The sequence below is a fragment of the Eubalaena glacialis genome, chromosome X (genome assembly GCF_028564815.1).
Source record: "Eubalaena glacialis isolate mEubGla1 chromosome X, mEubGla1.1.hap2.+ XY, whole genome shotgun sequence".
Taxonomy (NCBI): Eukaryota; Metazoa; Chordata; class Mammalia; order Artiodactyla; family Balaenidae; genus Eubalaena; species Eubalaena glacialis.
In genome coordinates this window covers 132,510,492-132,518,929 of record NC_083736.1, presented here as the reverse complement: position 1 = coordinate 132,518,929, position 8,438 = coordinate 132,510,492, and the positions used below count along the sequence as shown (strand labels likewise).

General features: G+C 42.8%; 1 pseudogene; it reads right to left on the bottom strand.

Annotated features, from left to right (window-relative positions):
• Positions 1-1,593: 1,593 nt before the first annotated feature.
• On the bottom strand, positions 1,594-2,995 carry LOC133082552 (tubulin beta chain-like; annotated as a pseudogene).
• Between the last annotated feature and the right edge of the window lie 5,443 nt (positions 2,996-8,438).

The following is an 8,438-nucleotide window of genomic DNA, read 5'->3' as shown; positions in this document are numbered from 1 at the left end:
CTTTTATGTGCTCTTGCTAAAATGCAGATTCCGATTCAGCAGGTCTAGAGCAGGGCCTGAGATTCTTCATTTCTAACCAGCTCCCACACTATGCTGATATTGCAGGTCCATTTTGGGGAGCAGGGTTCTAGCTTAGCCAAACCCCAAATGATTACCAAACAGTTCTTCTGAGTAGAAAATGTGTTGTGCCATTTACAATTATTTTTACTGAGATAACGTTGCAAAAAACTTCCATCATGAAGACCTTGTCACAAATCTATACCCACACCAGATTCTGATGCATCAGCTCTCAGAAACATCGAAGCAAAGTTTACAAAACATCTCAGATTCTCAGAAATGACAAAAAAGCTAGGGGATATTTCAACCAACAAAAGATAGCCATTCAATAAATTGTGTAGTGATTCAGGTGGGAGAGCTACAACATCACTCCAAAACAAATTCCAAATGGATTAAAGAGACAAAGGAAAAAATAGTTAACAGTTTAAAATATATATATATGATAAAAAATATAGATGGGTATTCTCCAGCAGAATGAAAAAGAATTCCTATGGGTAAATTCAGTAGAGGAATAATAGCTAACATTGAACACATCATGTGCCAGGTACTGTGCTAACTTTTTTTTTTCCAATTCCCGTTTATTTTTGGCTCTTGGGGCAATGTCATCTTTTCAATATGAAAAAAAGCAGCAAGTTCAACACACTAGAAATCTGAAGTGTAGAATAGGACAAAACCAAGGGTAGGGGGGAAGGCAATAGCAAAAGTAAGAGATGAGATGTTGCCAAAAGATGGAGGGTGCCCTGTCCCCTCTCTGGGGAATGACATTTAGGTGGCAGCACATAGCTTTCCATATAGGTACAGAAGGGCTGATATTCATTTTTTTCTGTAAGAAAAGATAGGGCTGGGGAGGGGCTTTCTGGAGGCTTAGAGACCAAGGCTAGTCTCTCTCTTGCTCCTCTTGACCCCCTTTTCTGACCAGGGGAAAGGAAGGGATCCAACATTATGAAGGAGGTAAAGTGGAAGAGGGAAGGATCCCCCTTGACAGTGTGGTGGCCAGAACCTTGCAAAGGAAATAGCTCAGGACAGTCCTTGGAAGGAGACTGAAAATGGAGATAATACTGTTAACACCTCCCCAGAAGCTGAGAGAGGAGCAGGGAGGTATCTGGAAACTAGGACTTCAATAGCCTGGATGCCCCTCTCCAAAACCCCACCCCTTCCTGGTAGGGACTTCTACCTGCTGCTTGGTTTCCTTTCCCCTGGGCTACCACATGGGCCTAGGATGGTGGTCATCTATCCGGGTTACCAGCACATGGTTCTAAATGGGATTTGATGAGACCCAGCTTCTTGAAAGGTTATCTCGAAAACAGAGAGGGAAATGTTAACTGGACAGATAAGAGGAGTGGGCACCAGAAGGAAATACAGGGTTACCCAGAATGGCAGAAATCTAGGTTCCCCAGAGTGGAAAGAGAGAGGAGACATTCAACAAACAACAGATATTTATTGAGCACCTATTATGTGCCAGGCACTGTTCTAGAACCACCCCCCCAGAAAAAGAAAAAACAAGACAGAGGCAGAAAACGCAAATTCTGAGGGAGAGGAAAGGGGCGGTTGAGGAAGAAGGCGGAGGGGACTGAGAAGCCTGAGGTGATGGGGACTCGGCCTTAGGCCTCCTCTTCGGCCTCCTCACCGAAATCCTCCTCCTCTTCTGCGGTGGCATCCTGGTACTGCTGGTACTCGGAGATGAGGTCATTCATGTTGCTCTCAGCCTCGGTGAACTCCATCTCGTCCATGCCCTCACCTGTGTACCAGTGGAGAAAGGCCTTCCGGCGGAACATGGCAGTGAACTGCTCTGAGATGCGCTTGAACGGCTCCTGGATGGCTGTGCTGTTTCCAATGAAGGTGACCGCCATCTTGAGGCCACGGGGTGGGATGTCGCAGACAGCCGTCTTGACATTGTTGGGGATCCATTCCACGAAGTAGCTGCTGTTCTTGTTCTGCACGTTGAGCATCTGCTCATCCACCTCCTTCATGGACATCCGCCCACGGAAGACAGCAGCCACGGTGAGGTACCGGCCATGGCGGGGGTCACAGGCAGCCATCATGTTCTTGGCATCGAAGACCTGCTGGGTGAGCTCCGGCACAGTGAGGGCCCGATACTGCTGGCTTCCACGGCTGGTTAGAGGGGCAAAGCCAGGCATGAAAAAGTGGAGACATGGGAAGAGCACCATGTTGACTGCCAGCTTGTGGAGGTCAGCATTGAGCTGGCCAGGGAAGCAGAGGCAGGTGGTGACACCACTCATGGTGGCCAGGACGGGGTGGTTCAGGTCCCCGTAGGTTGGCGTGGTCAGCTTCAGGGTGCGGAAGTGGATGTCGTAAAGGGCCTCGTTGTCAATGCAGTAGGTCTCATAGTGTTCTCCACCAGCTGATGGACGGAGAGGTGGCATTGTAGGGCTCAACCACGGTGTCGGACACTTTGGGTGAGGGCACCACACTGAAGGTGTTCATGCTGCGGTCAGGATACTCTTCACGGATCTTGCTGATGAGCAAGGTGCCCATTCCAGAGCCTGTGCCCCCGCCCAGTGAGTGGGTCAGCTGGAAGCCCTGTAGGCAGTCACAGCTCTCAGCCTCCTTCCGAACCACATCCAGGACCGAGTCAACCAGCTCGGCCCCCTCTTTATAGTGGCCCTTGGCCCAGTTGTTGCCTGCCCCAGACTGACCAAAAACAAAGTTGTCTGGTCTGCAGATCTGACCAAAAGGACCTGAGCGAACAGAGTCCATGGTCCCGGGTTCTAGATCCACCAAGATAGCATGAGGAATATATTTGCCACCTATGGCTTCATTGTAGTACACAGAGATGCGGTCCAGCTGCAGGTCGCTATCCCCATGATAGGTGCCAGTGGGTTCAATGACATGTTCATCACTGATCACCTCCCAGAACTTGGCACCGATCTGATTGCCACACTGACTGGCCTGGATGTGCACAATTTCCCTCATTTTTAAATTTATTGTAGGGCTTCCCTGGTGGCGCAGTGGTTGAGAATCTGCCTGCCAATGCAGGGGACACGGGTTCGAGCCCTGGTCTGGGAGGATCCCACATGCCGCGGAGCAACTGGGCCCGTGAGCCACAACTACTGAGCCTGCGCGCCTGGAGCCTGTGCTCCGCAACAAGAGAGTCCGCAATAGTGAGAGGCCCGCGCACCGCGATAAAGAGTGGCCCCTGCTCGCCGCAACTAGAGAAAGACCTCGCACAGAAACGAAGACCCAACACAGCCAAAAATAAATAAATAAATTAAAAAAAAATTTATTGTAATCTTTTTGCTCGCCTCAAAGTGTGTACGGGGCAAGAAAATGATATGTAATTAGTTTTTCTCTGCTGCTGGTCGCAGGCTGGAAGGATGGGACGGGGCCCGGAGGCTGGAGCGGCAAGGTCTGAACGCGGAGGCAGGAAGGTTCTGAAAGCTGTGCTAACTTTTTGCATGCATTATCTCATTGAATCTCTCACATCAAAGCTATCAAGTAGAGACTGTATATTCCCCATGTTATTGATGAGGACATTATTTCTAGCCCTGACAAACTATAATTTAGGTATCATTATTCATATTTTACAGGTAATGAAACTGAGTCTTAGAAATATAAGGTAATTTAGTTGCCCAGGGTCACCCAGCTAACAATTGGCAGAGTCCAATTTCCAACTCAAAGCTACACTCTCTGATGCACTGCCTCTTTAAGAAAAACAGCCATATATTGCCTGAATGCAAATCTTACACTCCTGAATGCCCATGATCATAAACAAAATTAAAATGCAAATAATAAACTAAGAAAATGATTAATAACAAATGTGGCAAAAGGTAGTTATCCTTAATATATAAAGAGCTAATACAAATTGAAAAGAAAAACACTCTGACCCCAATGGAAAGAGAGATCAAGGTCAGGTACAGCAGTTCACAAAAGAGAAAACATGTGTGTACAGGTGTGTGTACATGTGTACGCATGTATGCAATATACATATATAAGACTGGAGGGAAAAAGCCAAAGCATTAACAAGTAATTCTTAGTGGTGAAATTATTAAATCATTTATTTATGACTTTATACTTTTTGTGTTTTTCACATTGTCTACAATGAGTATATTTTAGTTTTATGATCTGAGAAAAATGAAAGCTAGTCATGTTGGTGCCAAATAAACTTGGTCTCATTGTAATTGCTAATCTTGTGCTCCATTGTCCTCTGGAAGTTCACATTTGCATTTGACAAATTTCTCTGGGACAACATTCATTCATCCATTCATTCTTTCATTCATTCATTCATCCAGCTAGTATATTTATTGAGCATCTACTAGCGTGTAGCCAGGCAATAAATAAGTAAAATATGCAGACATGGGCTTTGCATACAAAAAGCTACATAAGAAGACAGACCTTAAGCAAATTACATGATTAATTAATCATTAATGGTGCCTAAGATCTCCTAAACTATTACAGATGGTTACCTACACTCTACTTATTCCTTTCATCTCTGTTTAGGCTAGGTCAAATGATCCTAATCCACTGAAAAAATCTATCTACCAGATTTTTATTAATAGTAAGAGGGTGATGTCTTATGGAACAAATGAGCAAGGCATTTAATACAGATACTGTCTCCAATTAAATTTTTAATTGTAAATTTTATTGAGATAATTGTAGATTCACATGCAGTTGTAATAAATAATACAGAAAGATACCATGTATTTTGCCCAGTGCCCCTGATGGTAATGTTTTGCAGAACTATAGTACAAGATCACAACCAGAATACTGATATTGATATAGTCTACCTATCTTATTCAGATTTCTCCAATTTTACTTGTACTCATTTGTGTGTACACGCATGTGTGTATGTACATGAGTATTCAGTTCTATGTAATTTTATCAATTTGTAGGTTCTTGTGACAATCACTACAGTCAAGACACAGACTAGTTCCATCACCACAAGGATCTCTTGTGTTGGTCATTTACAACCATACCCACCTTCCTCCTCCACCCACCCCACCCCATCCCTAACCCCTGGCAGCCACTAATCTGTTCTCCAGGATATACAAATGGGCAAAAGATATGAAGAGACATTTCAGGGAAGAGGATATAAAGATGACAAATAAGCACATAAAAATATTGGATGAATCTCCAGGGCATTATGCTTAGTCAAAAAAGCCAGTCCCAAAAGGTTATATGTTGTATTATTATTCCACATATATAACATTTTTGAAATGCAGTACATTGTAATTACTTGTTTTTTTCAGTTTGATTCTCCTTCTCAAGCTCTTTGACAAAACCATCTTTATAAATCAATAGTTCAAATGATTTTGGCAGTTTCCATTATAAGGAGTGTATCATATTTGGTTATCAAATCCATCTTGCTGTGATCTACACCCAATATAATTATATCATAGATTTTCAAGGGGCAGAGAGAATTCTAACCGCCAACCATAACTATCTCCAACATACAGATGAAAAAACTGAGGTTCAGAGAGGGTAAATGTTTTGCCCAAGATTGCACAGCAAGCTCCTAGTATCAGGACGACAGAGATATCCTCAGTCTCGGCAAGAACTCTCCGCTGCTTCACTCCAACACTTCTACTTGGGTGCAGTGCCACTGTTTTCACGGTTTTCCTCCTATTGCTCAAGGCACTTCCTTACCTTGTGAAGAAGCCTCTGCTGCTGTCAATCAGGACCCTTGCTGGAGATGCCAAGTGAAAAAATGTACATTCAGTACAGCCTTGCTCAGTTTGTGCTTGGTTGGCAATGATGATGATGATGGTGGCAACAATGACAACCGCTAACATTTATTGGGGGCTTACTGTGTGCCAGGCACTGTTCTATTGGGTTGGCCAAAAAGTTCGTTCGGTTTTAAAGTAAAAATATGACACATTTTTCATTTTCACCAGGAAATTTATTGAACAACATATTCACCATTTTGTTTCACTACCTTCTGCCATTTTTCAGGCAACTTCATAATTCCATCTTCCCAAAACTTTTTATCTTTTTGAGCAAAGAACTGTTCCAGGTGCCTTTTACAGTCTTCCATGGAATTGAAATTTTTTCCATTAAGAGAATTTTGTAAAGACCGAAGTAAATGGAAATCCGAAGGTGCAATGTCTGGTGAATATGGTGGATGAATCAGAACTTCACAGCCAAGCTGTAACCGTTTTTGTCTGGTCATCAAAGAAACATGCGGTCTTGTGTTATTCTGATGGAAGATTATGCGTTTTCTGTTGACTAATTCCAGACGCTTTTCATCGAGTGCTGCTTTCAGTTGGTCTAATTGGGAGCAGTACTTGTTGGAATTAATCGTTTGGTTTTCCAGAAGGAGCTCATAATAGAGGACTCCCTTCCAATCCCACCGTGTACACAACATCACCTTCTTTGGATGAAGACCGGCCTTTGGTGTGGTTGGTGGTTGTTCATTTCACTTGCCCCACGATCTCTTCCGTTCCACATTATTGTACAGTATCCACATTTCATTGCCTGTCACAACTTGTTTTAAAAACTGGAACGTTTTTGTTACGTTTAAGTAAAGAATTGCATGTGGAAATACGGTCAAGAAGGTTTTTTTCGCTTAACTTATGTGGAACCCAAACATCAAAGCAATTCACATAACCAAGCTGGTGTAAGTGATTTTCAACGCTTGATTTGGATATTTTGAGTATGTTGGCCATCTCCTGCGTGGTATAACGTTGATTGTTCTCAATTAATGTCTCGATTTGATCGCTATCAACTTCAACTGGTCTACCCGACCGTGGAGCATTGTCCAGAGAGAAATCTCCAGTGCGAAACTTCACAAACCACTTTTGACACATTTGATCAGTCAAAGCACCTTCTCCATACACTACACAAATCTTTTTTTTTTGCGTTTCAGTTGCGTTTTTACCTTTCTTGAAATAATAAAGCATAATATGCCAAAAATGTTGCTTTTTTTCTTCCATCTTCAATATTAAAATGGCTACACAAAAATTCACCAATTTTGATAAGCTTTTTTTTTTTATGCACGCCGATATGACAGCTGTCACAATACAACCACCAAAATTGTTTCGAATGAAGTTAAAGACAACTAAGGGCTACTAGAGTCATCTTATGGAAAAAAACGAACGAACTTTTTGGCTAACCCAATAAATGCTTTACTTGTATTAACTCATTTAATGCTCATGACAACTCTACAAAGTGGGTGCATAGGGCTCTTGATTAATAGTACTTCTTCAACCATTTTCTTTTTCTGTGTGCCATGTGGCACCAGTGCCCTCTTCTGTGTAGGGAAAGCCTCTCTTGGGGATGAGTCCAGAAATCATGGTGATTTAACCTGGTATTTGCTCCCCCATCCTCTGACATTACCCCACAAGACCCCTGTGTTTTCAGAAGTAAGTAGAAGTTCAACTGTGACAATCATAGCCATACTCTTGGATTGCTGATCCCCTAGAAACCTGTACAAGGTAAATCCATGAGGTGATTCCAGCTATTGCTGTTCCTTCTTCGTGGGAGAACTGTCTGGGTGTAAGGCAGGAGCCCAACACAGTGGTTGAGAATCTCAGCTCCACCACTTCTTAGTGCAGGCCCTGAGGCAAGGTACTTATTCCTTCTGAGCCTCACAGTTTCTCCACCTGTATAACAGGGATAATAACATTCACCTTGGAGGACTGCCGAAGGGATTAGAAATAATGTATATAAAGAGCCTGACACATCGAAGTCTGTCAAGTGTGGCTAGTGTTGGTATGACACGTGTGCAGCCACTCATTTGTCAATACAATCTGTTCCCTCTCTTCCTCAGTTTAAGACTTCCTACTTGAGAACGTTCTTCTTTAAGATCACCAAAGCTGAAACTCCAGATCATTGTTAAAGACCTATATGACCATCCAGTGATGGTACTTGAAATACACAAAGTTTACTGGGAGAGGGAATGGATATTGGGTATTTCTTTTTGCTTTAGCTGAATCATCTCCTTTTTGTGTTCTCTCTGGTCTGCTTTAGGCTGCTATTGTCATTCCTGGCTTTCAGCTGTTCTAGAAGATGCTACAATTCCTACAATTCCCTGTTTTTGATCTTAAATTCTACCTTCTTCCACAACATCCATCTGAAGGCTTTGCTATTGCTGTTTCTAAGCTAGTTTATCTCTCAGCATCTTGGTCCATTTTCTCTTCACACTGCTTCCTCAAATCCCCTTTCTTCATTGAAGCTGATTCACCCACGCTGCTAATTCATTCAGCATTTATTGATCACCTACTTGTAGCCAGATACTATTCCTAGCAGTAAAGATACAGGGATGAACCCGATGGACAAAAGCCCTGCCCTTATGGGGCTTGTGGTCTAGTCAGAATATCTACCTAATTTCTATTATTAATTTGGCCAAAATTTAAAGCAATTTTTACATTATGTATTATTTCGGAAATTTTTAACATTTGAGGGAAATGTTCTAATTTATAGGG